The sequence below is a fragment of the Musca autumnalis genome, unplaced genomic scaffold (genome assembly GCF_047663935.1).
Source record: "Musca autumnalis isolate F117 unplaced genomic scaffold, ASM4766393v1 scaffold_5, whole genome shotgun sequence".
Taxonomy (NCBI): domain Eukaryota; kingdom Metazoa; phylum Arthropoda; class Insecta; order Diptera; family Muscidae; genus Musca; species Musca autumnalis.
The window spans coordinates 196432030-196458630 of record NW_027412088.1 but is presented as its reverse complement, the minus strand read 5'-3'; the positions used below and the strand labels follow the sequence as shown (position 1 = coordinate 196458630).

The window sequence follows — 26601 nt, the reverse complement described above, 5'->3', positions numbered from 1 at the left end:
GTCGTCACCAGGGTAATATTCATATCGATTTGAATGAAACCCCCTCTTTCTCTCTTTGGTCACATTCCGCTCAATGTGCCATGTGTTTTAATGGTCAAGCAAGGTGTATTTCTTGGGCAAGGGTTTTTTTTTGGTTAACAACAGTTACTAGCCACCCTCTTTCCTTAGGTGAAAGCGTGCCAACCAACCTCTTCTGTGTTAGAGTTTGAGTTAGCGGCAAAGCTACCCTCGTTAGACCTTGACAAACATAAATAACATTACCGGATATAGGGTATCCTGCACGGCTTATGTTGCTATGCTTTTTGTTTGTAAACATTCATTTGTTATTGAAACGACAGGTGTTTTTGTGTTAACCCATAAAGAATACAACACGAGAACTTGCCGGTAAGAAGTTAAGAGAAAAGCGTTTTATTGTTTATTTAAGAGAGAGAAACATGTAAACGTTTTAGAACATATCAAAGTAATGAGCCTAGTCTTAATAAATAAATAGAATAGAAAATTCCGTCCTCAGTGAAGCTAAAGAAAAATTTTCTATAGAAATTTCCGTCCTCAGTAAAGCTGTCCTCAGAAACTGAGGACAACAAAATTTCTATAAAAAATCCTGTCCTCAGAAACTAAGGAACAATTTTCTATAGAAAATTCTGTCCTCAGAGAAACTGAGGAACAATTTTCTATAGAAAATTATGTCCACAGAGAAATTGAGGAAAAATTGTCTACAGAAAATTCACAAACATTTTCTGTAGAAAATTCCGTCCTCAGAAAACTGAGGACAAAACATTTTTTATAGAAAATTCCGTCCTCAGAAAGCTGAGGACAAAACATTTTCTATAGAAAATTCTGTCCTAAGAAACTAAGGACAAAAAAATATTATGTAGAAAATTCTCTCTTCAAAAACCGTGGACAAAGCTGAGGACAAAAAATTTTCTAAAATTCTGTCCTCAGAGAAAATGAGGAGAAAATCTCAAATCCCTCAGCTTCACTGAGGAAAGATTTTCTATAGAAAATTGTGGCCTCAGCTTCACTGAGGAGAGATTTTCTATAGAAAATTGTGGCCTCAGCTTCACTGAGGAGAGATTTTCTATAGAAAATTGTGGCCTCAGCTTCACTGAGGAGAGATTTTCTATAGAAAATTGTGGCCTCAGCTTCACTGAGGAGAGATTTTTCTATAGAAAATTGTGGCCTCAGATTCACTGAGGAGAGATTTTCTATAGAAAATTGTGGCCTCAGCTTCACTGAGGAGAGATTTTCTATAGAAAATTGTGGCCTCAGCTTCACTGAAGAGAGATTTTCTATAGAAAATTGTGGCCTCAGCTTCACTGAGGAGAGATTTTCTATAGAAAATTGTGGCCTCAGCTTCACTGAGGAGAGATTTTCAATAGAAAATTGTGGCCTCAGCTTCACTGAGGAGAGATTTTCTATAGAAAATTGTGGCCTCAGCTTCACTGAGGAGAGATTTTCTATAGAAAATTGTGGCCTCAGCTTCACTGAGGAGAGATTTTCTATAGAAAATTGTGGCCTCAGCTTCACTGAGGAGAGATTTTCTATAAAAATTGTGGCCTCAGCTTCACTGAGCAGAGATTTTCTATAGAAAATTGTGGCCTCAGCTTCACTGAGGAGAGATTTTCTATAGAAAATTGTGGCCTCAGCTTCACTGAGGAGAGATTTTCTATAGAAAATTGTGGCCTCAGCTTCACTGAAGTGAGATTTTCTATAGAAAATTGTGGCCTCAGCTTCACTGAGGAGAGATTTTCTATAGAAAATTGTGGCCTCAGCTTCACTGAGGAGAGATTTTCTATAAAAATTGTGGCCTCAGCTTCACTGAGCAGAGATTTTCTATAGAAAATTGTGGCCTCAGCTTCACTGAGGAGAGATTTTCTATAGAAAATTGTGGCCTCAGCTTCACTGAGGAGAGATTTTCTATAGAAAATTGTGGCCTCAGCTTCACTGAAGTGAGATTTTCTATAGAAAATTGTGGCCTCAGCTTCACAGAGGAGAAGTTTTCTATAGAAAATTTGTCCTCAGCTTCACTGAGGAGAGATTTTCTATAGAAAATTTGTCCTCAGCTTCACTGAGGAGAGATTCTCTATAGAAAATTTGTCCTCAGCTTCACTGAGGAGAGATTCTCTATAGAAAATTTGTCCTCAACTTCACTGGGGAGAGATTTTCTATAGAAAATTTGTCCTCAGCTTCACTGAGGAGAGATTTTCTATAGAAAATTTGTCCTCAGCTTAACTGAGGAGAGATTTTCTATAGAAAATTTGTCCTCAGCTTCACTGAGGAGAGATTTTCTATAGAAAATTTGTCCTCAGCTTCACTGAGGAGAGATTTTCTATACGAAATTTGTCCTCAGCTTCACTGAGGAGAGATTTTCTATACGAAATTTGTCCTCAGCTTCACTGAGGAGAGATTTTCTATAGAAAATTTGTCCTCAGCTTCACTGAGGAGAGATTTTCTATAGAAAATTTGTCCTCAGCTTCACTGAGGAGAGATTTTCTATAGAAAATTTGTCCTCAGCTTCACTGAGGAGAGATTTTCTATAGAAAATTTGTCCTCAGCTTCACTGAGCAGAGATTTTCTATAGAAAATTGTGGCCTCAGCTTCACTGAGCAGAGATTTTCTATAGAAAATTGTGGCCTCAGCTTCACTGAGATGAGATTTTCTGTAGAAAATTTGTCCTCAGCTTCACCGAGGAGAGATTTTCTATAGAAAATTTGTCCTCAGCTTCACCGAGGAGAGATTTTCTATAGAAAATTTGTCCTCAGCTTCACTGAGCAGAGATTTTCTATAGAAAATTTGTCCTCAGCTTCACTGAGCAGAGATTTTCTATAGAAAATTTGTCCTCAGCTTCACTGAGGAGAGATTTTCTACAGAAAATTTGTCCTCAGCTTCACTGAGGAGAGATTTTCTATAGAAAATTTGTCCTCAGCTTCACTGAGGAGAGATTTTCTATAGAAAATTTGTCCTCAGCTTCACTGAGGAGAGATTTTCTATAGAAAATTTGTCCTCAGCTTCACTGAGGAGAGATTTTCTACAGAAAATTTGTCCTCAGCTTCACTGAAGAGAGTTTTTCTATAGAAAATTTGTCCTCAGCTTCACTGAGCAGAGATTTTCTATAGAAAATTGTGGCCTCAGCTTCACTGAGCAGAGATTTTCTATAGAAAATTGTGGCCTCAGCTTCACTGAGCAGAGATTTTCTATAGAAAAATTGTCCTCAGCTTCACCGAGGAGAGATTTTCTATAGAAAATTTGTCCTCAGCTTCACCGAGGAGAGATTCTCTATAAAAAATTTGTCCTCAGCTTCACTGAGCAGAGATTTTCTATAGAAAATTGTGGCCTCAGCTTCACTGAGCAGAGATTTTCTATAGAAAATTGTGGCCTCAGCTTCACTGAGATGAGATTTTCTGTAGAAAATTCGTCCTCAGCTTCACCGAGGAGAGATTTTCTATAGAATATTTGTCCTCAGCTTCACGAAGGGAGAGATTTTCTATAGAAAATTTGTCCTCAGCTTCACCGAGGAGAGGTTTTCTATAGAAAATTTGTCCTCAGCTTCACCGAGGAGAGATTTTCTATAGAAAATTTGTCCTCAGCTTCACCGAGGAGAGATTTTCTATAGAAAATTTGTCCTCAGCTTCACTGAGGAGAGATTTTCTATAGAAAATTTGTCCTCAGCTTCACTGAGGAGAGATTTTCTATAGAAAATTTGTCCTCAGCTTCACTGAGGAGAGATTTTCTACAGAAAATTTGTCCTCAGCTTCACTGAAGAGAGCTTTTCTATAGAAAATTTGTCCTCAGCTTCACTGAGGGAGAAAATTTGTCCTCAGCTTCACCGAGGAGAGATTTTCTATAGAAAATTTGTCCTCAGCTTCACTGAGGAGAGATTTGCTATAGAAAATTTGTCCTCAGCTTCACTGAGGAGAGATTTTCTATAGAAAATTTGTCCTCAGCTTCACTGAGGAGAGATTTTCTACAGAAAATTTGTCCTCAGCTTCACTGAAGAGAGTTTTTCTATAGAAAATTTGTCCTCAGCTTCACTGAGGAGAGATTTTCTATAGAAAATTTGTCCTCAGCTTCACTGAGGAGAGATTTTCTATAGAAAATTTGTCCTCAGCTTCACTGAGGAGAGATTTTCTATAGAAAATTTGTCCTCAGCTTCACTGAGGAGAGATTTTCTATAGAAAATTTGTCCTCAGCTTCACTGAGGAGAGATTTTCTATAGAAAATTTGTCCTCAGCTTCACTGAGGAGAGATTTTCTATAGAAAATTTGTCCTCAGCTTCACTGAGGAGAGATTTTCTATAGAAAATTTGTCCTCAGCTTCACTGAGGAGAGATTTTCTATAGAAAATTTGTCCTCAGCTTCACTGAGGAGAGATTTTCTATAGAAAATTTGTCCTCAGCTTCACTGAGGAGAGATTTTCTATAGAAAATTTGTCCTCAGCTTCACTGAGGAGAGATTTTCTATAGAAAATTTGTCCTCAGCTTCACTGGGGAGAGATTTTCTATAGAAAATTTGTCCTCAGCTTCACTGGGGAGAGATTTTCTATAGAAAATTTGTCCTCAGCTTCACTGAGGAGAGATTTTCTATAGAAAATTTGTCCTCAGCTTCACTGAGGAGAGATTTTCTACAGAAAATTTGTCCTCAGCTTCACTGAAGAGAGTTTTTCTATAGAAAATTTGTCCTCAGCTTCACTGAGGAGAGATTTTCTATAGAAAATTTGTCCTCAGCTTCACTGAGCAGAGATTTTCTATAGAAAATTGTGGCATCAGCTTCACTGAGCAGAGATTTTCTATAGAAAATTGTGGCCTCAGCTTCACTGAGATGAGATTTTCTATAGAAAATTTGTCCTCAGCTTCACTGAGGAGAGATTTTCTATAGAAAATTTGTCCTCAGCTTCACTGAGGAGAGATTTTCTATAGAAAATTTGTCCTCAGCTTCACTGAGGAGAGATTTTCTACAGAAAATTTGTCCTCAGCTTCACTGAGGAGAGATTTTCTATAGAAAATTTGTCCTCAGCTTCACTGAGGAGAGATTTTCTATAGAAAATTTGTCCTCAGCTTCACTGAGGAGAGATTTTCTATAGAAAATTTGTCCTCAGCTTCACTGAGGAGAGATTTTCTATAGAAAATTTGTCCTCAGCTTCACTGAGGAGAGATTTTCTATAGAAAATTTGTCCTCAGCTTCACTGAGGAGAGATTTTCTATAGAAAATTTGTCCTCAGCTTCACTGAGGAGAGATTTTCTATAGAAAATTTGCCCTCAGCTTCACTGAGGAGAGATTTTCTATAGAAAATTTGTCCTCAGCTTCACTGAGGAGAGATTTTCTACAGAAAATTTGTCCTCAGCTTCACTAAAGAGAGTTTTTCTATAGAAAATTTGTCCTCAGCATCACGAAGGGAGAGATTTTCTATAGAAAATTTGTCCTCAGCTTCACCGAGGAGAGATTTTCTATAGAAAATTTGTCCTCAGCTTCACTGAGGAGAGATTTTCTATAGAAAATTTGCCCTCAGCTTCACTGAGGAGAGATTTTCTATAGAAAATTTGTCCTCAGCTTCACTGAGCAGAGATTTTCTATAGAAAATTGTAGCCTCAGCTTCACTGAGCAGAGATTTTCTATAGAAAATTTGTCCTCAGCATCACGAAGGGAGAGATTTTCTATAGAAAATTTGTCCTCAGCTTCACCGAGGAGAGATTTTCTATAGAAAATTTGTCCTCAGCTTCACTGAGCAGAGATTTTCTATAGAAAATTGTGGCCTCAGCTTCACTGAGCAGAGATTTTCTATAGAAAATTGTGGCCTCAGCTTCACTGAGATGAGATTTTCTGTAGAAAATTCGTCCTCAGCTTCACCGAGGAGAGATTTTCTATAGAAAATTTGTCCTCAGCTTCACGAAGGGAGAGATTTTCTATAGAAAATTTGTCCTCAGCTTCACCGAGGAGAGGTTTTCTATAGAAAATTTGTCCTCAGCTTCACCGAGGAGAGATTTTCTATAGAAAATTTGTCCTCAGCTTCACCGAGGAGAGATTTTCTATAGAAAATTTGTCCTCAGCTTCACCGAGGAGAGATTTTCTATAGAAAATTTGTCCTCAGCTTTACTGAGGAGAGATTTTCTATAGAAAATTTGTCCTCAGCTTCACTGAGGAGAGATTTTCTATAGAAAATTTGTCCTCAGCTTCACCGAGGAGAGATTTTCTATAGAAAATTTGTCCTCAGCTTCACCGAGGAGAGATTTTCTATAGAAAATTTGTCCTCAGCTTCACCGAGGAGAGATTTTCTATAGAAAATTTGTCCTCAGCTTCACTGAGGAGAGATTTTCTATAGAAAATTTGTCCTCAGCTTCGCTGAGCAGAGATTTTCTATAGAAAATCAGCTTCACTGAGCAGAGATTTTCTATAGAAAATTGTGGCCTCAGCTTCACTGAGCAGGGATTTTCTATAGAAAATTATGGCCTCAGCTTCACTGAGCAGAGATTGTCTATAGAAAATTTTGGCCTCAGCTTCACTGGGCAGAGATTTTCTATAGAAAATTTGTCCTCAGCTTCACGAAGGGAGAGATTTTCTATAGAAAATTTGTCCTCAGCTTCACTGAGCAGAGATTTTCTATAGAAAATTGTGGCCTCAGCTTCACTGAGATGAGATTTTCTGTAGAAAATTTGTCCTCAGCTTCACCGAGGAGAGATTTTCTATAGAAAATTTGTCCTCAGCTTCACGAAAGGAGAGATTTTCTATAGAAAATTTGTCCTCAGCTTCACCGAGGAGAGATTTTCTATAGAAAATTTGTCCTCAGCTTCACCGAGGAGAGATTTTCTATAGAAAATTTGTCCTCAGCTTCACCGAGGAGAGATTTTCTATAGAAAATTTGTCCTCAGCTTCAACGAGGAGAGATTTTCTATAGAAAATTTGTCCTCAGCTTTACTGAGGAGAGATTTTCTATAGAAAATTTGTCCTCAGCTTCACTGAGGAGAGATTTTCTATAGAAAATTTGTCCTCAGCTTCACTGAGGAGATATTTTCTATAGAAAATTTGTTCTCAACTTCACTGAGGAGAGATTTTCTATAGAAAATTTGTCCTCAGCTTCACTGAGATGAGATTTTCTATAGAAAGTTGTGGCCTCAGCTTCACTGAGATGAGATATTATATAGAAAATTTGTCCTCAGCTTCACTGAGGAGAGATTTTCTATAGAAAATTTGTCCTCAGCTTCACCGAGGAGAGATTTTCTATAGAAAATTTGTCCTCAGCTTCACTGAGCAGAGATTTTCTATAGAAAATTGTGGCCTCAGCTTCACTGAGCAGAGATTTTCTATAGAAAATTGTGGCCTCAGCTTCACTGAGATGAGATTTTCTGTAGAAAATTCGTCCTCAGCTTCACCGAGGAGAGATTTTCTATAGAAAATTTGTCCTCAGCTTCACTGAGGAGAGATTTTCTATAGAAAATTTGTCCTCAGCTTCACTGAGGAGATATTTTCTATAGAAAATTTGTTCTCAACTTCACTGAGGAGAGATTTTCTATAGAAAATTTGTCCTCAGCTTCACTGAGCAGAGATTTTCTATAGAAAGTTGTGGCCTCAGCTTCACTGAGATGAGATTTTATATAGAAAATTTGTCCTCAGCATCACGAAGGGAGAGATTTTCTATAGAAAATTTGTCCTCAGCTTCACCGAGGAGAGATTTTCTATAGAAAATTTGTCCTCAGCTTCACTGAGCAGAGATTTTCTATAGAAAATTGTGGCCTCAGCTTCACTGAGCAGAGATTTTCTATAGAAAATTGTGGCCTCAGCTTCACTGAGATGAGATTTTCTGTAGAAAATTCGTCCTCAGCTTCACCGAGGAGAGATTTTCTATAGAAAATTTGTCCTCAGCTTCACGAAGGGAGAGATTTTCTATAGAAAATTTGTCCTCAGCTTCACCGAGGAGAGGTTTTCTATAGAAAATTTGTCCTCAGCTTCACCGAGGAGAGATTTTCTATAGAAAATTTGTCCTCAGCTTCACCGAGGAGAGATTTTCTATAGAAAATTTGTCCTCAGCTTCACCGAGGAGAGATTTTCTATAGAAAATTTGTCCTCAGCTTTACTGAGGAGAGATTTTCTATAGAAAATTTGTCCTCAGCTTCACTGAGGAGAGATTTTCTATAGAAAATTTGTCCTCAGCTTCACCGAGGAGAGATTTTCTATAGAAAATTTGTCCTCAGCTTCACCAAGGAGAGATTTTCTATAGAAAATTTGTCCTCAGCTTCACCGAGGAGAGATTTTCTATAGAAAATTTGTCCTCAGCTTCACTGAGGAGAGATTTTCTATAGAAAATTTGTCCTCAGCTTCACTGAGCAGAGATTTTCTATAGAAAATCAGCTTCACTGAGCAGAGATTTTCTATAGAAAATTGTGGCCTCAGCTTCACTGAGCAGGGATTTTCTATAGAAAATTATGGCCTCAGCTTCACTGAGCAGAGATTGTCTATAGAAAATTTTGGCCTCAGCTTCACTGGGCAGAGATTTTCTATAGAAAATTTGTCCTCAGCTTCACGAAGGGAGAGATTTTCTATAGAAAATTTGTCCTCAGCTTCACTGAGCAGAGATTTTCTATAGAAAATTGTGGCCTCAGCTTCACTGAGATGAGATTTTCTGTAGAAAATTTGTCCTCAGCTTCACCGAGGAGAGATTTTCTATAGAAAATTTGTCCTCAGCTTCACGAAAGGAGAGATTTTCTATAGAAAATTTGTCCTCAGCTTCACCGAGGAGAGATTTTCTATAGAAAATTTGTCCTCAGCTTCACCGAGGAGAGATTTTCTATAGAAAATTTGTCCTCAGCTTCACCGAGGAGAGATTTTCTATAGAAAATTTGTCCTCAGCTTCAACGAGGAGAGATTTTCTATAGAAAATTTGTCCTCAGCTTTACTGAGGAGAGATTTTCTATAGAAAATTTGTCCTCAGCTTCACTGAGGAGAGATTTTCTATAGAAAATTTGTCCTCAGCTTCACTGAGGAGATATTTTCTATAGAAAATTTGTTCTCAACTTCACTGAGGAGAGATTTTCTATAGAAAATTTGTCCTCAGCTTCACTGAGATGAGATTTTCTATAGAAAGTTGTGGCCTCAGCTTCACTGAGATGAGATTTTATATAGAAAATTTGTCCTCAGCTTCACTGAGGAGAGATTTTCTATAGAAAATTTGTCCTCAGCTTCACCGAGGAGAGATTTTCTATAGAAAATTTGTCCTCAGCTTCACTGAGCAGAGATTTTCTATAGAAAATTGTGGCCTCAGGTTCACTGAGCAGAGATTTTCTATAGAAAATTGTGGCCTCAGCTTCACTGAGCAGAGATTTTCTATAGAAAGTTGTGGCCTCAGCTTCACTGAGATGAGATTTTATATAGAAAATTTGTCCTCAGCTTCACTGAGGAGAGATTTTCTATAGAAAATTTGTCCTCAGCTTCACTGAGGAGAGATTTTCTATAGAAAATTTGTCCTCAGCTTCACTGAGGAGAGATTTTCTATAGAAAATTTGTCCTCAGCTTCACCGAGGAGAGATTTTCTATAGAAAATTTGTCCTCAGCTTCACCGAGGAGAGATTTTCTATAGAAAATTTCTCCTCAGCTTCACTGAGGAGAGATTTTCTATAGAAAATTTGTTCTCAGCTTCACTGAGGAGAGATTTTCTATAGAAAATTTGTCCTCAGCTTCACTGAGCAGAGATTTTCTATAGAAAATCAGCTTCACTGAGCAGAGATTTTCTATAGAAAATTGTGGCCTCAGCTTCACTGAGCAGGGATTTTCTATAGAAAATTATGGCCTCAGCTTCACTGAGCAGAGATTGTCTATAGAAAATTATGGCCTCAGCTTCACTGAGCAGAGATTTTCTATAGAAAATTATGGCCTCAGCTTCACTGAGCAGAGATTTTCTATAGAAAATTTGTCCTCAGCTTCACTGAGGCGAGATTTTCTATAGAAAATTGTGGCCTCAGCTTCACTGAGGAGAGATTTTCTATAGAAAATTGTGGCCTCAGCTTCACTGAAGAGAGATTTTCTATAGAAAATTTGTCTTCAGCTTCACTGAGCAGAGATTTTCTATAGAAAATGTGTCCTCAACTTCACCGAGGAGAGATTTTCTATAGAAAATTTGTCCTCAGCTTCACTGAGCAGAGATTTTCTATAGAAAATCAGCTTCACTGAGCAGAGATTTTCTATAGAAAATCAGCTTCACTGAGCAGAGATTTTCTATAGAAAATTGTGGCCTCAGCTTCACTGAGCAGAGATTGTCTATAGAAAATTATGGCCTCAGCTTCACTGAGCAGAGATTTTCTATAGAAAATTTGTCCTCAGCTTCACTGAGCAGAGATTTTCTATAGAAAATGTGTCCTCAACTTCACTGAGGAGAGATTTTCTATAGAAAATTTGTCCTCAGCTTCACTGAGCAGAGATTTTCTATAGAAAATGTGTCCTCAACTTCCCTGAGGAGAGATTTTCTATAGAAAATTTGTCCTCAGCTTCACTGAGGAGAGATTTTCTATAGAAAATTGTGGCCTCAGCTTCACGAAGGGAGAGACTTTCTATAGAAAATTTTTCCTCAGCTTCACAGAGGAGAGATTTTCTATAGAAAATTTGTCCTCAGCTTCACCGAGGAGAGATTTTCTATAGAAAATTTGTCCTCAGCTTCACCGAGGAGAGATTTTCTATAGAAAATTTGTCCTCAGCTTCACTGAGCAGAGATTTTCTATAGAAAATCAGCTTCACTGAGCAGAGATTTTCTATAGAAAATTGTGGCCTCAGTTTCACTGAGCAGAGATTGTCTATAGAAAATTATGGCCTCAGCTTCACTGAGCAGAGATTTTCTATAGAAAATTTGTCCTCAGTTTCACTGAGCAGAGATTTTCTATAGAAAATGTGTCCTCAACTTCACTGAGGAGAGATTTTCTATAAAAAATTTGTCCTCAGCTTCACTGAGCAGAGATTTTCTATAGAAAATGTGTCCTCAACTTCCCTGAGGAGAGATTTTCTATAGAAAATTTGTCCTCAGCTTCACTGAGGAGAGATTTTCTATAGAAAATTGTGGCCTCAGCTTCACGAAGGGAGAGATTTTCGATAGAAAATTTGTCCTCAGCTTCACCGAGGAGAGATTTTCTATAGAAAATTTGTCCTCAGCTTCACCGAGGAGAGATTTTCTATAGAAAATTTGTCCTCAGCTTCACCGAGGAGAGATTTTCTATAGAAAATTTGTCCTCAGCTTCACCGAGGAGAGATTTTCTATAGAAAATTTGTCCTCAGCTTCACCGAGGAGAGATTTTCTATAGAAAATTTGTCCTCAGCTTCACCGAGGAGAGATTTTCTATAGAAAATTTGTCCTCAGCTTCACTGAGGAGAGATTTTCTATAGAAAATTTGTCCTCAGCTTCACTGAGCAGAGATTTTCTATAGAAAATCAGCTTCACTGAGCAGAGATTTTCTATAGAAAATTGTGGCCTCAGCTTCACTGAGCAGAGATTGTCTATAGAAAATTATGGCCTCAGCTTCACTGAGCAGAGATTTTCTATAGAAAATTTGTCCTCAGCTTCACTGAGCAGAGATTTTCTATAGAAAATGTGTCCTCAACTTCACTGAGGAGCGATTTTCTATAGAAAATTTGCCCTCAGCTTCACTGAGCAGAGATTTTCTATAGAAAATGTGTCCTCAACTCCCCTGAGGAGAGATTTTCTATAGAAAATTTGTCCTCAGCTTCACCGAGGAGAGATTTTCTATAGAAAATTTGTCCTCAGCTTCACTGAGCAGAAATTTTCTATAGAAAATGTGTCCTCAACTTCACTGAGGAGAGATTTTCTATAGAAAATTTGTCCTCAGCTTCACTGAGCAGAGATTTTCTATAGAAAATGTGTCCTCAACTTCCCTGAGGAGAGATTTTCTATAGAAAATTTGTCCTCAGCTTCACTGATCAGAGATTGTCTATAGAAAATTATGGCCTCCGCTTCACTGAGCAGAGATTTTCTATAGAAAATTTGTCCTCAACTTCACTGAGGAGAGATTTTCTATAGAAAATTGTGGCCTCAGCTTCACTGAGGAGAGATTTTCTATAGAAAATTGTGGCCTCAGCTTCACTGAGGAGAGATTTTCTATAGAAAATTTGTCCTCAGCTTCACGAAGGGAGAGATTTTCTATAGAAAATTTGTCCTCAGCTTCACCGAGGAGAGATTTTCTATAGAAAATTTGTCCTCAGCTTCACCGAGGAGAGATTTTCTATAGAAAATTTGTCCTCAGCTTCACCGAGGAGAGATTTTCTATAGAAAATTTGTCCTCAGCTTCACCGAGGAGAGATTTTCTATAGAAAATTTGTCCTCAACTTCACCGAGGAGAGATTTTCTATAGAAAATTTGTCCTCAGCTTCACTGAGGAGAGATTTTCTATAGAAAATTTGTCCTCAGCTTCACTGAGGAGAGATTTTCTATAGAAAATTTGTCCTCAGCTTCACTGAGGAGAGATTTCCAATAAAAAATTTGTCCTCAGCTTCACTGAGGAGAGATTTTCTATAGAAAATTTGTCCTCAGCTTCACTGAGGAGAGATTTTCTATAGAAAATTTGTCCTCAGCTTCACTGAGCAGAAATTTTCTATAGAAAATTTGTCCTCAGCTTCACTGAGGAGAGATTTTCTATAGAAGATTTGTCCTCAGCTTCACTGAGGAGAGATTTTCTATAGAAGATTTGTCCTCAGCTTCACTGAGGAGAGATTTTCTATAGAAAATTTGTCTTCAGCTTCACTGAGGAGAGATTTTCTATAGAAAATTTGTTCTCAGCTTCACTGAGGAGAGATATTCTATAAAAAAAATTCCTCAGTGAAATTTTCCATAGAAAATTTTAGTCAGCTTCACTGAGGAGAGATTATCTATAGAAGTAATTTTTTCTCGGGCTGCTGAATAGATTTTCGCAGCCCTATGAATTTTTTCTTTGATATATTTTGACTATCTCATCCATTTCCTTTATGACCGATACAATTTCCACATAGGTCGAGTCATCCTGAGAATGATCCAAAGACTTCAAAGAATTCTTATCTTCCTCCTCATCCTCATCATCAGCATCCATGGCTTCTAAAGTTTCACGAGTGAACTTTTCAAATGAATCATCCAGGCTGCCATGTTTTGTTAGGCTACCCTCTCCCTTATTTTTACCCTGCGACTCCTCATGCATGGAATCCAGGAACCGATTTTATCCAAATTGAATTCTTGCCAAAACTTTTTGCTTTCTTAATGATATTTTGAGTCACGGGAGCAATTTCTAGAAGACCTTTAAGAGGTCCTACATCGTCAGAAGACCTTTCGGAGGTCTTCTATCCTTAGAATACAGTTAGGAGTCTTATATCTATAAGAGACTTTTACGTGGTCTTGTAACTTTAGAAGACTTTTGAAAGGCCTTGTATCTATAAAAACCCTTTTCTATAAAATACCTTTAGGAGATGTTTTATCTATAGAAAGACTCCTGAAGACTTTTAGGAAGTCTTTTATCTAAAAAAGACCTTTAGGAGGTCTTCTATTTTCAAAAAACTTGTATCTTTAGAACACCTTATACAGACGTGAATCTTTAAAAGACCTTTATCTAAAAAAGGCCTTTAGGGGTTAATCTATCCTAAGAAGACATTTAGGAGGTCTTCTATAAATAACATACCTTCAGGAGTTCTTCCTTAGGATGACTTCAATCTAAAAAAGACCTTTTAGAAGTTTGCTATCGACAAATACTTTAGGAGATCTTCTATCTATAAAGGACATTAAGGGGGTCTTCTATCTATAAAAGACCTTTAGGAGTTCTTCTATATACATATAAGACTTTTAGGAGGTCTTCTATCTGTAGGAGACCTTTAGGAGGTATTCATTCTAAAAAATAACCTTTAGGAGGACTTCTATCACTAAAATGCTTTTAAGAGTTCTTCATCTATAGGAGGTCTTTTATCTATAAAATACCTTTAGGAGGTCTTCTATCTTTAGAAGGAAGGAGATCTTCTAATCATAAACGACCTTTAGGTGTTTTTCTTTATTTCGAAGACCTTTAGCAGGTTTTCTGTATTTAGGAGGTTTTTAGGAGGCCTTCTATTAATAAAAGACCCTTATGAGATCTTTCATGTTCAATTCAGCTTGGGTGATCTTCAATTCAGCCACGGAATATCGAAAAAAATTCTACATAGTATGGAAGTTTTGATTTTTCCTATGAACTTAAAAAAACGGCGGCAAGTTACCGCAAAAACAAGATGCAGTCGTCACAATTTTCAAGTTCAGTTAATGTACTCGTACATACTCGTATTATTATAGTTTTACACTACATTTCTCACGCACCCTCTTCAAATAAGAGAATTTATTTTTAGCCTTCCTTTTGGAAAGTTTTACCCTTCTTATATTTGAACAGCTGTTTACATTTGATGCGTATTTGACAACAATTGGGTACTCAAATTTCCAATTTTCTTATCTTTTATGACTATCGTCAGTGAAATAGGGAGAAAGAACAAAGAATTTCATGGCATTTTAAGTCGCACAATTTTAGAAATTCTATTCCTTTGAAGGGAATACATGCAGCCCGCCCTTGAAATGAAATTGAAAACAAATGCAAAATCATGCACTGATTACATGTGTGTGCGTACATACAGATGTGACGATAACCCCCAGTGGTGGCTTAAAATTAAATTCATCCAAATATTTTTGCTGTTTGAGATCACCGCCTATATAACCGTGTTTAGCGGTTTTAATTATTAAAAAAACATAGGCACTTTTTCCAATCAAATTCCGCATAATTTGAATGTTGATGCCCTTATGCTTTCCATGTCCACATTTATTCGGAATGTCCACAATTGTCAATGTTAAAGTCCCAATAGGTCCAAAAAGCCGTATAATTTTCGGCAATTTCATACTTCCTAAAAAACAAAATTCTAAAAATCCCTTAGCATATAAGTTTTGTGTAAAAAGGATTTTGGCTGTTTAGCCAGTATTCGATCTGCCCATAGTATGTATATGAAAGTATCAATTTCTAGCGGAATATCTGCCTCATACGGAAAGTGTGAGTGAAGGATGTTGAGAAAAATGCGTTTTAAGTTGACGATTGAAATTTGACTTCCAAACTTAGAAATATTATTACCCAAAAACTTAAATAACTACTTGGATCATATTTTGCAAACAGCTAGCCAGATATCAGTGCCACATTTCTGGGCAAGATCGGGCATGATTTGAAGTGTTTTAGTGTTGCATAATTTCATTTTTTGTTGAATAAAGACAAAATTTGACACAAGATAAAGTTATAGTCGTAGAAAAAATAGAAATTGCTAACTCAGAAAATGCATTTTTTGTGTTATGCCACTCTTTAAGTATTTGAGCGATATGTTAAAGATGTCAAGACTAGAGATCTCGGTACTTCAGGAGCATTCTTGCTTAATTAATTTCTGGCAAAAGAAGAAGGAATACCCGAGCGAATTTTGGACTGTGTTCCTGAAAAACCGACTTAAACTTTTTAAACCTTTTCTACTCGTATAGGGAAAGGTGAGAGTCCACCAGAGAGTTTACAGAAAATTTAAATTTTATAATTGTTCAATATTTATAACTTAATTTATTTCGTTTTACAAACTTCTTATCATGTCTTGTCGGGAATATACATATGTATGTATACGTAGTTTTGGTAACAATTAGATAGAGCCATACATCATTAAAAAATACACATTTACTTATATAGACTCATGAATAAGAGTATACATACACACACAGTTTATGTGTTTATCAAAATACATATTGTGTAGATATTATTTTAAGTGCATTTTTACGATCCCTAAGTAGATTTTAAGTTATTTTTTACCTGGGCACCAATTGCCTTCAGATTTTCTTTCTTCTTCCTATCAGCTACCTAATGCCTTGGGTGGCCAAACACGTTCTTCAAATAAAAACACTGACAATTTTTAATCTTGAAATTTCAAAGAAAAGAAAAACACGTTCCTATCACTGCACACCCTTATCTCCGGGACTTAAATGCGCGCCTAAACAACAGCTGTGTTAATTAAGGGATGTTTACATTTGTATTTTTTGTAGAATGGGCACTACTACAAAGAAACGTTTTTAAGTATAAATAAGAAGACGTTTCCACAATCCTCATCAGTTTGTGTTTTGTCGTGACCGTGCTAACATCGTGGTGTAAGAAAATTATCAACAAATTGTCAAGGTTTTGGGCTGAGAGGAAGCCTAACTCATGGATCTGGCTATAGTTGGCAAACCATCTTGGACGAATCTGAGGGCCAAGAAATGGAGATTGGGAACATGAAGATATGTTCGTTCTGCATGCCACATCAAAAATATGTGGCCTTTGTGAATCCCATCAATGGAGGTCAGTAATAGAGATTGAAACCCCCTGAAAGCAGCCATGATTTCAATGAAGCCTTGTAGAGAGAGAGAGAATTTGCACTTCCATCATTCATAGCAATGAAGACTCTTAATTCAAAGATCTGACTTTGGATTTCAACCAATCTGTCGATGAATTTCCAATCTTGAGGGTCAACTGAAGTAAATTGAAGGCATGTGGTCTATGTGGAATCTCAGCAATGGTAAATGGCAACCTCTATCATGGATGTAATGGAGACTAGATTAGAGAGGCGATCGTGTCATGTCGTACCTTTTCAATAAAAACCCGTCATTCGGTTCACTCGTGCCAAAAAATTTTGGTCACGTACTCATAATTTTGTGTAAAATTTAAATACCCGCACAAAACATGCGTGTCACGAGCGTGAGCGATCGTGCCTCTTTCAAAATCGCCATGTTAGTGCGTGAAAATGCATAAATATTTTGGTACGTGTTCCTGCATGCCCGTGCCTAACATTTTAGTGTCTATTGTTGAATGTTTTAAGTTAAACATCGTTCAATGGTTTCGTATTCAACCGCAGCATAGATGCAAAGAAGTATAGAGGACCCCAATGTATTTGCCGATTATCCAAAGAAGCGGTTGCCACATCACATTGTATAATATTACAATAAAGATTTGAAACATCTAAAGATACTTTTAGCTTCTTTTACCAAGGTTTGAAAATTTTACAATTTCCAGGAATCATTGTTCAGTACAAAAGGGAGCCAAAAAGCCAGGAAGACCTGGAGTGACAAAATATACCTCGAACTTTCCAAATAAACAAATTTTACTATCAGACATTCGTGCCGCTAATAATAAAATCCTTATTACAGAATCTGCACTAGTATTCAATTTGAAAAACTGTACAAACTTCTTTGTCCAGTAACACACAAAAAGATGTGAATTATAATAATTTGGCCTCTTTAGAGTAAATTTTGCCAATAAATCAGCAACAGCACCAGGAAGACTTTGGATAACAAAAGATTCTTCGAACTATCCAAATGAACACATTTTACTTTAGTTTCAGCCCAGAAAATGAAAGCTTCATTCCAGAATCTGCAAGAATGTACAAACTTTTTTGTACGGAAATTGAATATCTTGATCTCCTGTGGGTACATTTTGTAAGAGATGGATTGAATCAAACAGCAACGTCTTCAAGAAGACTTGGGATAACTGATGAGTCTCGAACATTCCTTAGTTGCGACCCGGATAATAAAAACTCTATTCCAGCAACCTCAGGAATTCAGATTCTAAATATGTGTACAAACTTTTTTGTACGGAATTCCACAAAGAAATATGAAATGAAATGTTTTGGCCTCTTCGGAGTATACTTTGTGATAGGTGATCCCAATAACATATCTGGAAATTATATATCCTCCAGACCTTTGCTGAAAAGATGTTTGGTTTTGGTCATAATGTCAACGTTTGGAACTTTCAATCATTCTACAGAAATCGTAATAATTATGTTAACGAAGTGGAGAAATTAATGCTGTCACTGTGGATTTCTTCCATTAAAAGGTAACGGTCCTATTATGAAATAAATTAATGTTCTCATTTAGGTACGCAAAGGTTGATACATAAAATTCCTTGTCGAAAACTTGAATTGGATTTTTACGTCTTTGGGTGGAGAACTTTCACTGAGAACAAGAACGGGCACACTTCTGAAATTGTGATGATAGTTGTGGGTATTTTATCCAGGTTGGCTTTCGTTTTACTGCCTTGGTTCATATGCACCTTAAATTGCCTGTCGAAGACTAGAATTGGATTCTTACTTATGGAGAAATCACAAGGAGAACACCCACTTTAAAATGTGTGAGCCAGGTTTGGCTGCTAAAAATCCAGGCCAGCATTAGTTTCCCTCCTCCTATGGGGCACCACAATACTATGAAGCCGCTGGAAACCCCTTTCGATTGCATTATTCCTATGGTGAATAAATCATATCGGATGAATTTATAGTTCGAAATATAAATACCTCGCCTTTAAAATGGGATTTATTCATCCGGATAATTATCACGTACATACCCGTACAGGTCCAGTCTAAAATTCAAGACAAATTTCTAGAAGCTTCGGGTTAGAAGCTTCTAGAAATTTGTCTTGAATTTTAGACTGGACCTGTACGGGTATGTAACCAAATAAAGTTGTTTACTATTCGAAATTTGAAAATTTCAGCCCCACGAAAATTCATGGAAAAAGAGAACCATTGACATGGAAATTGAAGAAAGAAACTCAACTGAGTCAGACAGTGAAATATTTCATAAGCAATTTTATATAATTTTTGATAGTCTTGTGCCAGACAATGAAAATTTTCATGAAAATGTTTTGAGTTTATGGGTAAGAAGGGAGAAAGGGAGCTCCTTCACCTCCGCACTCTCTTAGAAGCTAAAATATTTTCATGTGTTATTTTCAGTGTCTGGCACAAGAGATAGATATTCGATCCGACATGGCGATAAGCAACACTTGGTAAAAATAAGCTCGTAATTCGCTTATGTCTGGCCATCGACATAAGTCGATAGTCACATGTAGTCGTATTTTAGGTGAGAGCGAAGAGCAAAGAGTATGGAGTAGTCCTTTTCTCCCCGCTGTCGCACAAACCCATTGATGTCAAGCCTGTACGTTGTCCTAACAACAGAGAATAACGAATTCAAATGAGAGCTACTTCAGCCGTTGTTTAAAAAAGGGACATTACTCTCCCATCAATTCTCTCTCATTAAGTTTGGACACCAATGCACAAAACCCTCGAACTTTGTGTGTGTGATTTCTGACATATGGAGAGAAGTGACTTACTTTATCTCCGCTCTCTCACTCTCAATAATTGCTTATAAAATATTTCACCGTATGACTATGACTTAAAGGAGTGCGTGGAAGACACTTGACTATCACCAGCTTCCACCTATAGAGCCTGCATTTGGTGGACAACATCTTTCTTTGAATTTTTGAAGGTTCACAACATCCCACAAGTTCCAAATATCAAAAAAGAAGATATCATACTAAAATGGTTGTGTAAGAAACTTAGCATCCTGCTGGCGCCCAACACAACCATCTGTTCCTGGCCAGTCGCTTTGGATATTTTTCGGAAGTATGAATCTAAATACTGCCGCCAACTTTTGGGTCAGCTTTTATATGTCACAACTTCCATGGTGCCATGCCTTTCTAGCCTGCCGTTCGGACTATCACCAGCTTCCACCTATAGAGCCTGCATTTAGTGCACAACATCTTTCTTTGAATTTTTGAAGGTTCACAACATTCCACAAGTTCCAACTATCCAAAGAAAAAACGGTTTGAAGGTTCATAACATCCCACAGGTTCCAATTATAAATTATCATAAATAAAATGCTTGTGGCAGAAATAATATCCTTCTGGCTCCCAACGCAACCATTAGTTCCTGGCCAGTCGCTTTGGATATTTTTTAAAAGTGTGGATCTAAGAACTGCCGCCACGTTTTAGGGAAGTATTTTAGAGGTCGAAACTTTCAAAGTACCCTATATAGCCATGACTTTCTGGCCAGCCATTCTGATTTGTTTTCAGAAGTATGGGTGTATGGGCTGTCACCACTTTTCTTTGGAAGCTGATAGAGGTCACAATTTCCGCGGTGCCGTATGCAACACTTAATTCTTGGCCATCCACTTTGGACATTTTTCGGGAGTATGGGTGTTCTCAGTGCAGCCGCATTTCTTTTAAAGCTGTTACTTGATAACAACTTGGGATGCAGATTAAGATCACAATGTCTATGGTGACTTATGCAACCACAAAGGCGGAGACATATAAGTTGCATGGCATTCTTGGTAAATATATAAGAAGCAAAGTGGATCATAGTTCAACTTGGACACTGCAGTTTCCATTATTCCATTATGTATGTCTGGTTTGAATTCCTGTCCAGCCCCTTTGAAATTTCTTCAAAAGCAATGGCTTATGGTTCCCAGGCATTTTTCCAATATAAATGGCAGTGGCAAAAACGCACCCCAGGAAGGAAGAAGCTGGTAGATTTCATAACTTCCATGATGTCGTATGCAACCCTAAGTTCATAATCAGTCGCTTAGGAAATTCATCAAAAGTTTTTGTCTTATGGGCTTCAGCATTCAATTCGAAATCAACTTTTTTGGTAACTTTCATGGAACAAACGACTGCAGCTTTTTCCAATACAAAATGGCAGTGAGAGAAGCGTTCTTAGGCATCAAGAAGAAGAAGCTGATTGAACACTGCCAAATAAATTAAAATCCTTAATATTTGTGGATTTTTATGTTGGACTTTCTGGGCTTTCTGTGCTCTCTTTCCGCAAAGTTGCTTACTAAAACGGATCATTTTTGTTTGGAATAGAACACAGGTATCGATACCTTATAAAACATTACAATAAAGTTTTGATATTAAATTGCGAAAAACTCAAATATTTTTAGATTTGAAAATGTGGTTCGACATGAAGGCTCCCTGCTAGTGGATATAACTGGGCTTCCATCTCTTGTAAAGATTTTCACACTTATGGCAAATCGGGAGGTTTGAATATGTCTTTGTGTTGGTTCAACTGGCGGTTTATTGCCTACATTTTCTCCCCTGGCATACAATGATCAACATCCATAGCTTTGAAAGCTTTATGAAGTCCCGTGAATAAGGTTGCAGTTAAGACCCTAAATATCACAGTTTATGATGTGGAAATCTTTAAAGCAATCTTTTGCTGCAAACGACATCTTTATACGCTGTAAACGATTTAAATTTCCGATTTAGCTGGTAATGCCTTGTCAATGGAACTGCCAAGTCAAATTGGAACTGTAAACAGTGCGGAAGTGATAAGATCAAGAATCGGTGTGCCGATAAAGGCTAGGATTGGATAGAAGGTTGGATTTTCTTACAACTCACGGATCTGCAATGCACTTCCCTTGGACACGAAGACTTTAAAATCGCTCCCATAATATACCAAAGATTTGAATCGTGAAAGTGCCAACCACAATCGCTCCATTAAGCGTCGCATTAACCCATTAATACAATGAAACACAAGAAAGTATCTCAAGTGATGACAAGTTTTTCCTTGAAGTGTTCATGTGGTTGGTGGTAACGCGATGCTTAACGAACCGATTGCGTTTAACCACCGTACTCATATAGCAGCTACCGAGGCTGAATACAGTTTTTGGATCAACAAGTTGAGTTAAATTTTTCCGAAGCAGTTAAATGGTTTTTGGGTATGTAAGAAAGACTTTTTATTATGTCTTGAAGTTTCAGATGAAGAATAAAGCCTGAGAAGATTTTGAGATGATTTGGATCCTGTGAATGCAAATGCAAGTGGCAAATTGAAAACTTCTTTGGAGATTTTTGAATGCCCACTCGCAAGTTATTCAACTGCCTTAAACAGCAAAACCGTTTAAATGCAAATTTCCCGTTAAGGATAACAATTGGATGAAACAATAGATTTCTACAACTGGGAAATTTCGCATATTAAAGAAAAAGATATCAATATTGTAACCTCCAATTAAATAGTACAAAATTGGATATGTTTTCAAATCACTTTGATTCTCGTTGGTTTCTGGTCAAGAATTGCATAGCTTGTAACGTTAACTGACTTGGCAACTTGGCAACATTAAATTGGGCTGCAATGTTCGGAAGCATCCACCAATTTTTTGGTATGTAAAGAAAACTTTCCATAACTTCACGGTATTGAAACTTTCAGCTGAAATGGAGCACCAAGTATGGGAAGTTCAAAGACCTCATATTCAAAGCAGTGACTGTTCGAGAAAATACTTAAATATATTGGAAAATTCAACGCAGCTATCCTTTCAAATTCACTTATCAATGCATGGAATGCATTGGAATTTATGTGGTTCCTCATTACACCCTTCAACAACGACCTGTCCGTGAAATAGAAGATTGAATTCTAAATTGTTTCCAGCTCTTTGGTATGTAACGAAACGAAATTCTTGGAGCATAAAAACAATTAAATTTTCAGAAAATTATCAGAGATTAAATGTTGTCTCACTAATGCTCCATAACCTCAAATCAATAAGTAAATGGCGCCCAATTGAAATTTTGTATAATTGTTCTGTATGATGAAGCTTATTTTAACACATCTACCACCAACGTTGTATCGCGATCGGAGTATTGAAATATTTGGTATGTAACAAAACACAAACAATCTTCTGCCGAACAGGGTCCCTCAAATAGAAAGGTGTATTACCTGCCAGGTATTTTAACGCAAGCCGTTGTGTGTGAAGCATAGAGTCTAAGGCAGCAGTGCTAATTTATATACATTTTAACGTGAGTCTTCACTAAGGGTGCCGTGGTATTCCCAAAGCTAATGTTATATCAACTTTCGGACTCTCGTCTCAACATTTTTTTCTTCAATAACTGAAGATCTCACAAACAATCCACAGAGTTGAATGAACAAAAATATATCAATTGGAGTGTGCTGAGACTTAAGCGGGAGAAGCGTGGTGTTCCGAAAAGCTAATGTTATATCATCCTTCCGATTCTGGTTGCAATAAACTTGTGAAAATTCAGCTGATATTCCAAGATTTCAAATTTTAGATTGGCTGCCACATTTTCCCATCTTCAACAACTGCAGTTTCCACAAACAATCTTCTGCGTGAGATGAACAAAATGATGTCCACTGGAGTGTGAGACTTAAGCGGAAAATGCGCAGTGTTTCCAAAACTAATATTTACTTTTCAGCAGTTCCAAAACAAAATTTTCGTAATGATGTCCATTGCTAAGCACTAGGCTGGATCTCACTTTATTACAGATTTTTTACAAAAAATAACAGATGTTAAACAAACTTCATCACTTTCGATGATATCACTACTTTTGTTTTGAGGATTGGAATTGCAACGCAAGAACTAAGGAGGTGACAGGAAAATCTTCCCCAATCTGTTATGACCATTGGTAGATCAATGCAAAACTTTGGTAAGATGTGCAGTCATAAGTTGGGCGCCACATCTCTGATTGCAAGAAAAATCATCAGTTCCGAAATATAATTTTCCCTTTTGGATGTTATCCATTGCTAAGCGCCACGTTGGGCGCCACATCTCGAAATTGCCCAAAAAATCATCAGTTCCGAAAAATAATTTTCCCTTTTGGAAGTTATCCATTGCTTAGCGCCAGGTTGGGCGCCACTTTTTTACATATGTGTTTAGCAGTGGAAAATACTAAACAAAGTTCTCTGTTTTGGATTATATCACATCTCTTATGGCAATTCTATGATGGCCATTGGTATGTCAATCAAAAGCTTTCTTTCAGTATTTGGATATCTGCAAGCATTATTCGAAAAAATGTATTGGAAAATACATTTTTAGGAACGACAGGGTGTCTGTTGAAATCCATACCAGGCGACAGGAAATGAAGTGGTCATTAGTTTACAAAATTCAAATCTAATGCAGGGGTCACTTGCAGACATATGAAAGTATTATCTTCAATATTCGTTAATTCAATACAAGAGGCTATCTTCCATATATTATATATTCAAAGTCCACCAGGAGAGACAGATAAAGGGGAACACCTCAAGAAATTTCAGGCATCCACGAAAAAATGCATATTTATCCCCAATTTTCTAAATATTCCAACGTAAATATGGAAACCAAGTTATCCATGTTTTTCAAAGTTTCTGTTTCAATGAGAAGATTCTTTCTATGTTCAGAACTCTTTTATGTCTTCAGAACAAATCATGTGATTTAGTGTTCATTTGTGGAATACGGTATGTAACTCAAATATCCTAAGACAACATAGCATTTGGTATTTCAGTTTACCAGCCAGCGATGTTTCAAACTCAATTGTCCACCTCCTCCTGCTAAGTTATAATGAAGCCTAATCAATCTAAATAACTAAGCGGAATAACGCCAGAGAATGCATAAACGTCCCAAACATATGCACAAAGCTCGCATTATTTATACCCTACTTATACTGGTGTGGTATTCGACCGTTCAACATCAATCAGGATCAGCGATATATACACACTTATTTGAGAAAACTAAAGTTTAATGGAACTGACGTTTGGAATTAGGCTGCGTATATAGGCAGCGTGACAAGTGTATTATCTCTAAAGATGAAGAAAAATTACATCAAATTTTTTATTGAATTCGTCCGTTGATAAAGAAACTATAATTTCTTTATGGAAGGTAACAATGGAAATATAATTTCCTTAATACTCAAGAATTTGTTCTTTAATACACAGTTTATTTCCAGAATCTTCTTCTCGAACCAATCAGAATGGCGGAAATTCTATTAGGAGGCAACAAAAAAAGGAACTTTCACCTTTAATTGATTTCTGAATATACTGAGGATTTATTGTGGAAAATCCGCGAGTGTGACATTGGTTGATAAGAAATAGGAGCTGCGATTCAAATGGCTTCATATCACGATGCAATAATTCCTAATTTTTCTGAAAAATCAGTTTACATATTTACACACATTTTAGTTATTAGACCAAACAATTATTATGTCCATTATGGGCTTTAACATGGTGCAATAATATTATTATTGTACCATGGCTTAAAACTGGTCACATTAACCTAGGGTCACTAGTAATTATATGATTAATTTAAGGAGATTTAAGGTAATTTATATTATTCCTAGCCCTATGTGGCAAAATGTATTGTAGACCTCTAAATCATACTTATGTATGTTGATATGTTTAACATATTCCTGTGGAACAAGAAAGGAACTTTAAATTTTCAGCTTAAACTGCGTCCTTATAGCCCACAAATTCAGCATATCCAAGAAGCTGCGTTTGATTACTATTTACCAATGCCATCATTTGAACAATCTCTTCCGAAGCTACACTTTGAAAAATGATCTTATGTAACTGATGACCCCTCCCCAATGGTATTTCAACAACGGAATCTTTTCTTTTGTGATTTAAATGTGAAGAATGATATGATTGGCGAAGGCTGATAAATCGCACATTCAAAACATGGAATTAAAATCGATTTTTTCTTCTGCTGTGGTTTGCATCGACAAGATGATGTATGTTGCCAATTATTAGAGACTCTTTATATCCAATAAAAATGCAATAGGCCCCATTAAATGTATATGAAAAATAAAACATTGTCTGTATCTTCCAATTTGTATCGAGTTGATTCAATCGTAAATTTGATTAATATTTTTTCATTATATAAATATACATATACAGTAAACATTGTAATAATAAAAAAAAATAAATTTTTATTTTTTGTAAAACATTTGTTTAATTGTTTTTAAAATTTTATGTATTACAAAAAAACTATACAAATATACAATAAAAATAAAACCCTCTCTAATAAAAAATTAAATTAAAACAGTTGTTTTATTACCATCTCATTTAAGCATACTTTTGACTTATAACTTGGGACCCTTCTGTTTTGGTGTCTCCACTTATTAATGTTGATAACACTGTGCGACAACAAAAAAAATGACAAGGAAAATCGATCAGATTATGAAAGTAGAGCTAAAAATATGAGACACGTGTATCGGCGTTTTTAAAGTTTACGTCGGAAAGTAACCAAAATAGGCGGGGCAAGTTCCCCCCAATTTAAAATTTTTCGAAATATTCGAGTTTAGATATCTTGGAATCCTTGCATTTCAGGTATATAGTGTCTTTGGCAACTTTACTAAGGAGGGTGTGGGAAATATTTTTGTTAAAAATTTTAACCCTCATGCGTTTCAACAAAGGGGTCTTTTTTGTCCTTTTTTCGAAAATCTTTCAAAAACTCATTAAAAATGAGATCGTATCAAATCCGAATACTCTACAAAATTCTTTGCCATAAAATTTTACTATAGGTCCCAGAATACACCAAATCTGTAACTCTTGTCTAATCGCCAGGAATCTCTAAAAATGAAAAACACGTTATTGGGTTAATGTCGGACTTCATCTGTGTTTATTCAAAATTGTCCCACAAAACATAATTTTAGAGAGATGATGTCAGAGACAAAAATATTCTTCGTAAAATTTCACCACGGGTCACCAAAGAAATGAAATGTCTATTTACATTCTATAGCATTAAAATATCAGTATCAATTTTGCTGAAAAACATGCAAATATTTCCCAATTTTTTAATGACAATTTTTTCCTTCTTTTTTCTAGTTGGTACATGGAAGTAATATAAAACTTGGTTATAGGTGAAAAGTGTTAAAGGATGAAAAATTCTACACAAAATTCCACTATGAGTTTCAAAATAAACCATACATCTATGTACATTATTTGCTTAAAAAATTAGATTACAAATGTATATGGTAACATGGGGCGTCTTCGCCACGTTTTTGTTCAAAATGTTCTCATACCGACACCGTTAAAGTTTTTTAAAATATTATTTTTCGTACAAATATAA

At 36.5% G+C, this 26601-nt stretch overlaps 1 long non-coding RNA gene across 1 annotated transcript; it reads left to right on the top strand.

Annotated features, from left to right (window-relative positions):
• The first annotated feature begins 17466 nt into the window (after positions 1 to 17466).
• On the top strand, positions 17467 to 25451 carry LOC141406565 (uncharacterized). The gene is made up of 3 exons (XR_012413432.1): positions 17467 to 20645; positions 20716 to 24414; positions 24482 to 25451. It is a non-coding gene; the product is annotated as an uncharacterized lncRNA (long non-coding RNA).
• The last annotated feature ends 1150 nt before the right edge of the window (positions 25452 to 26601 follow it).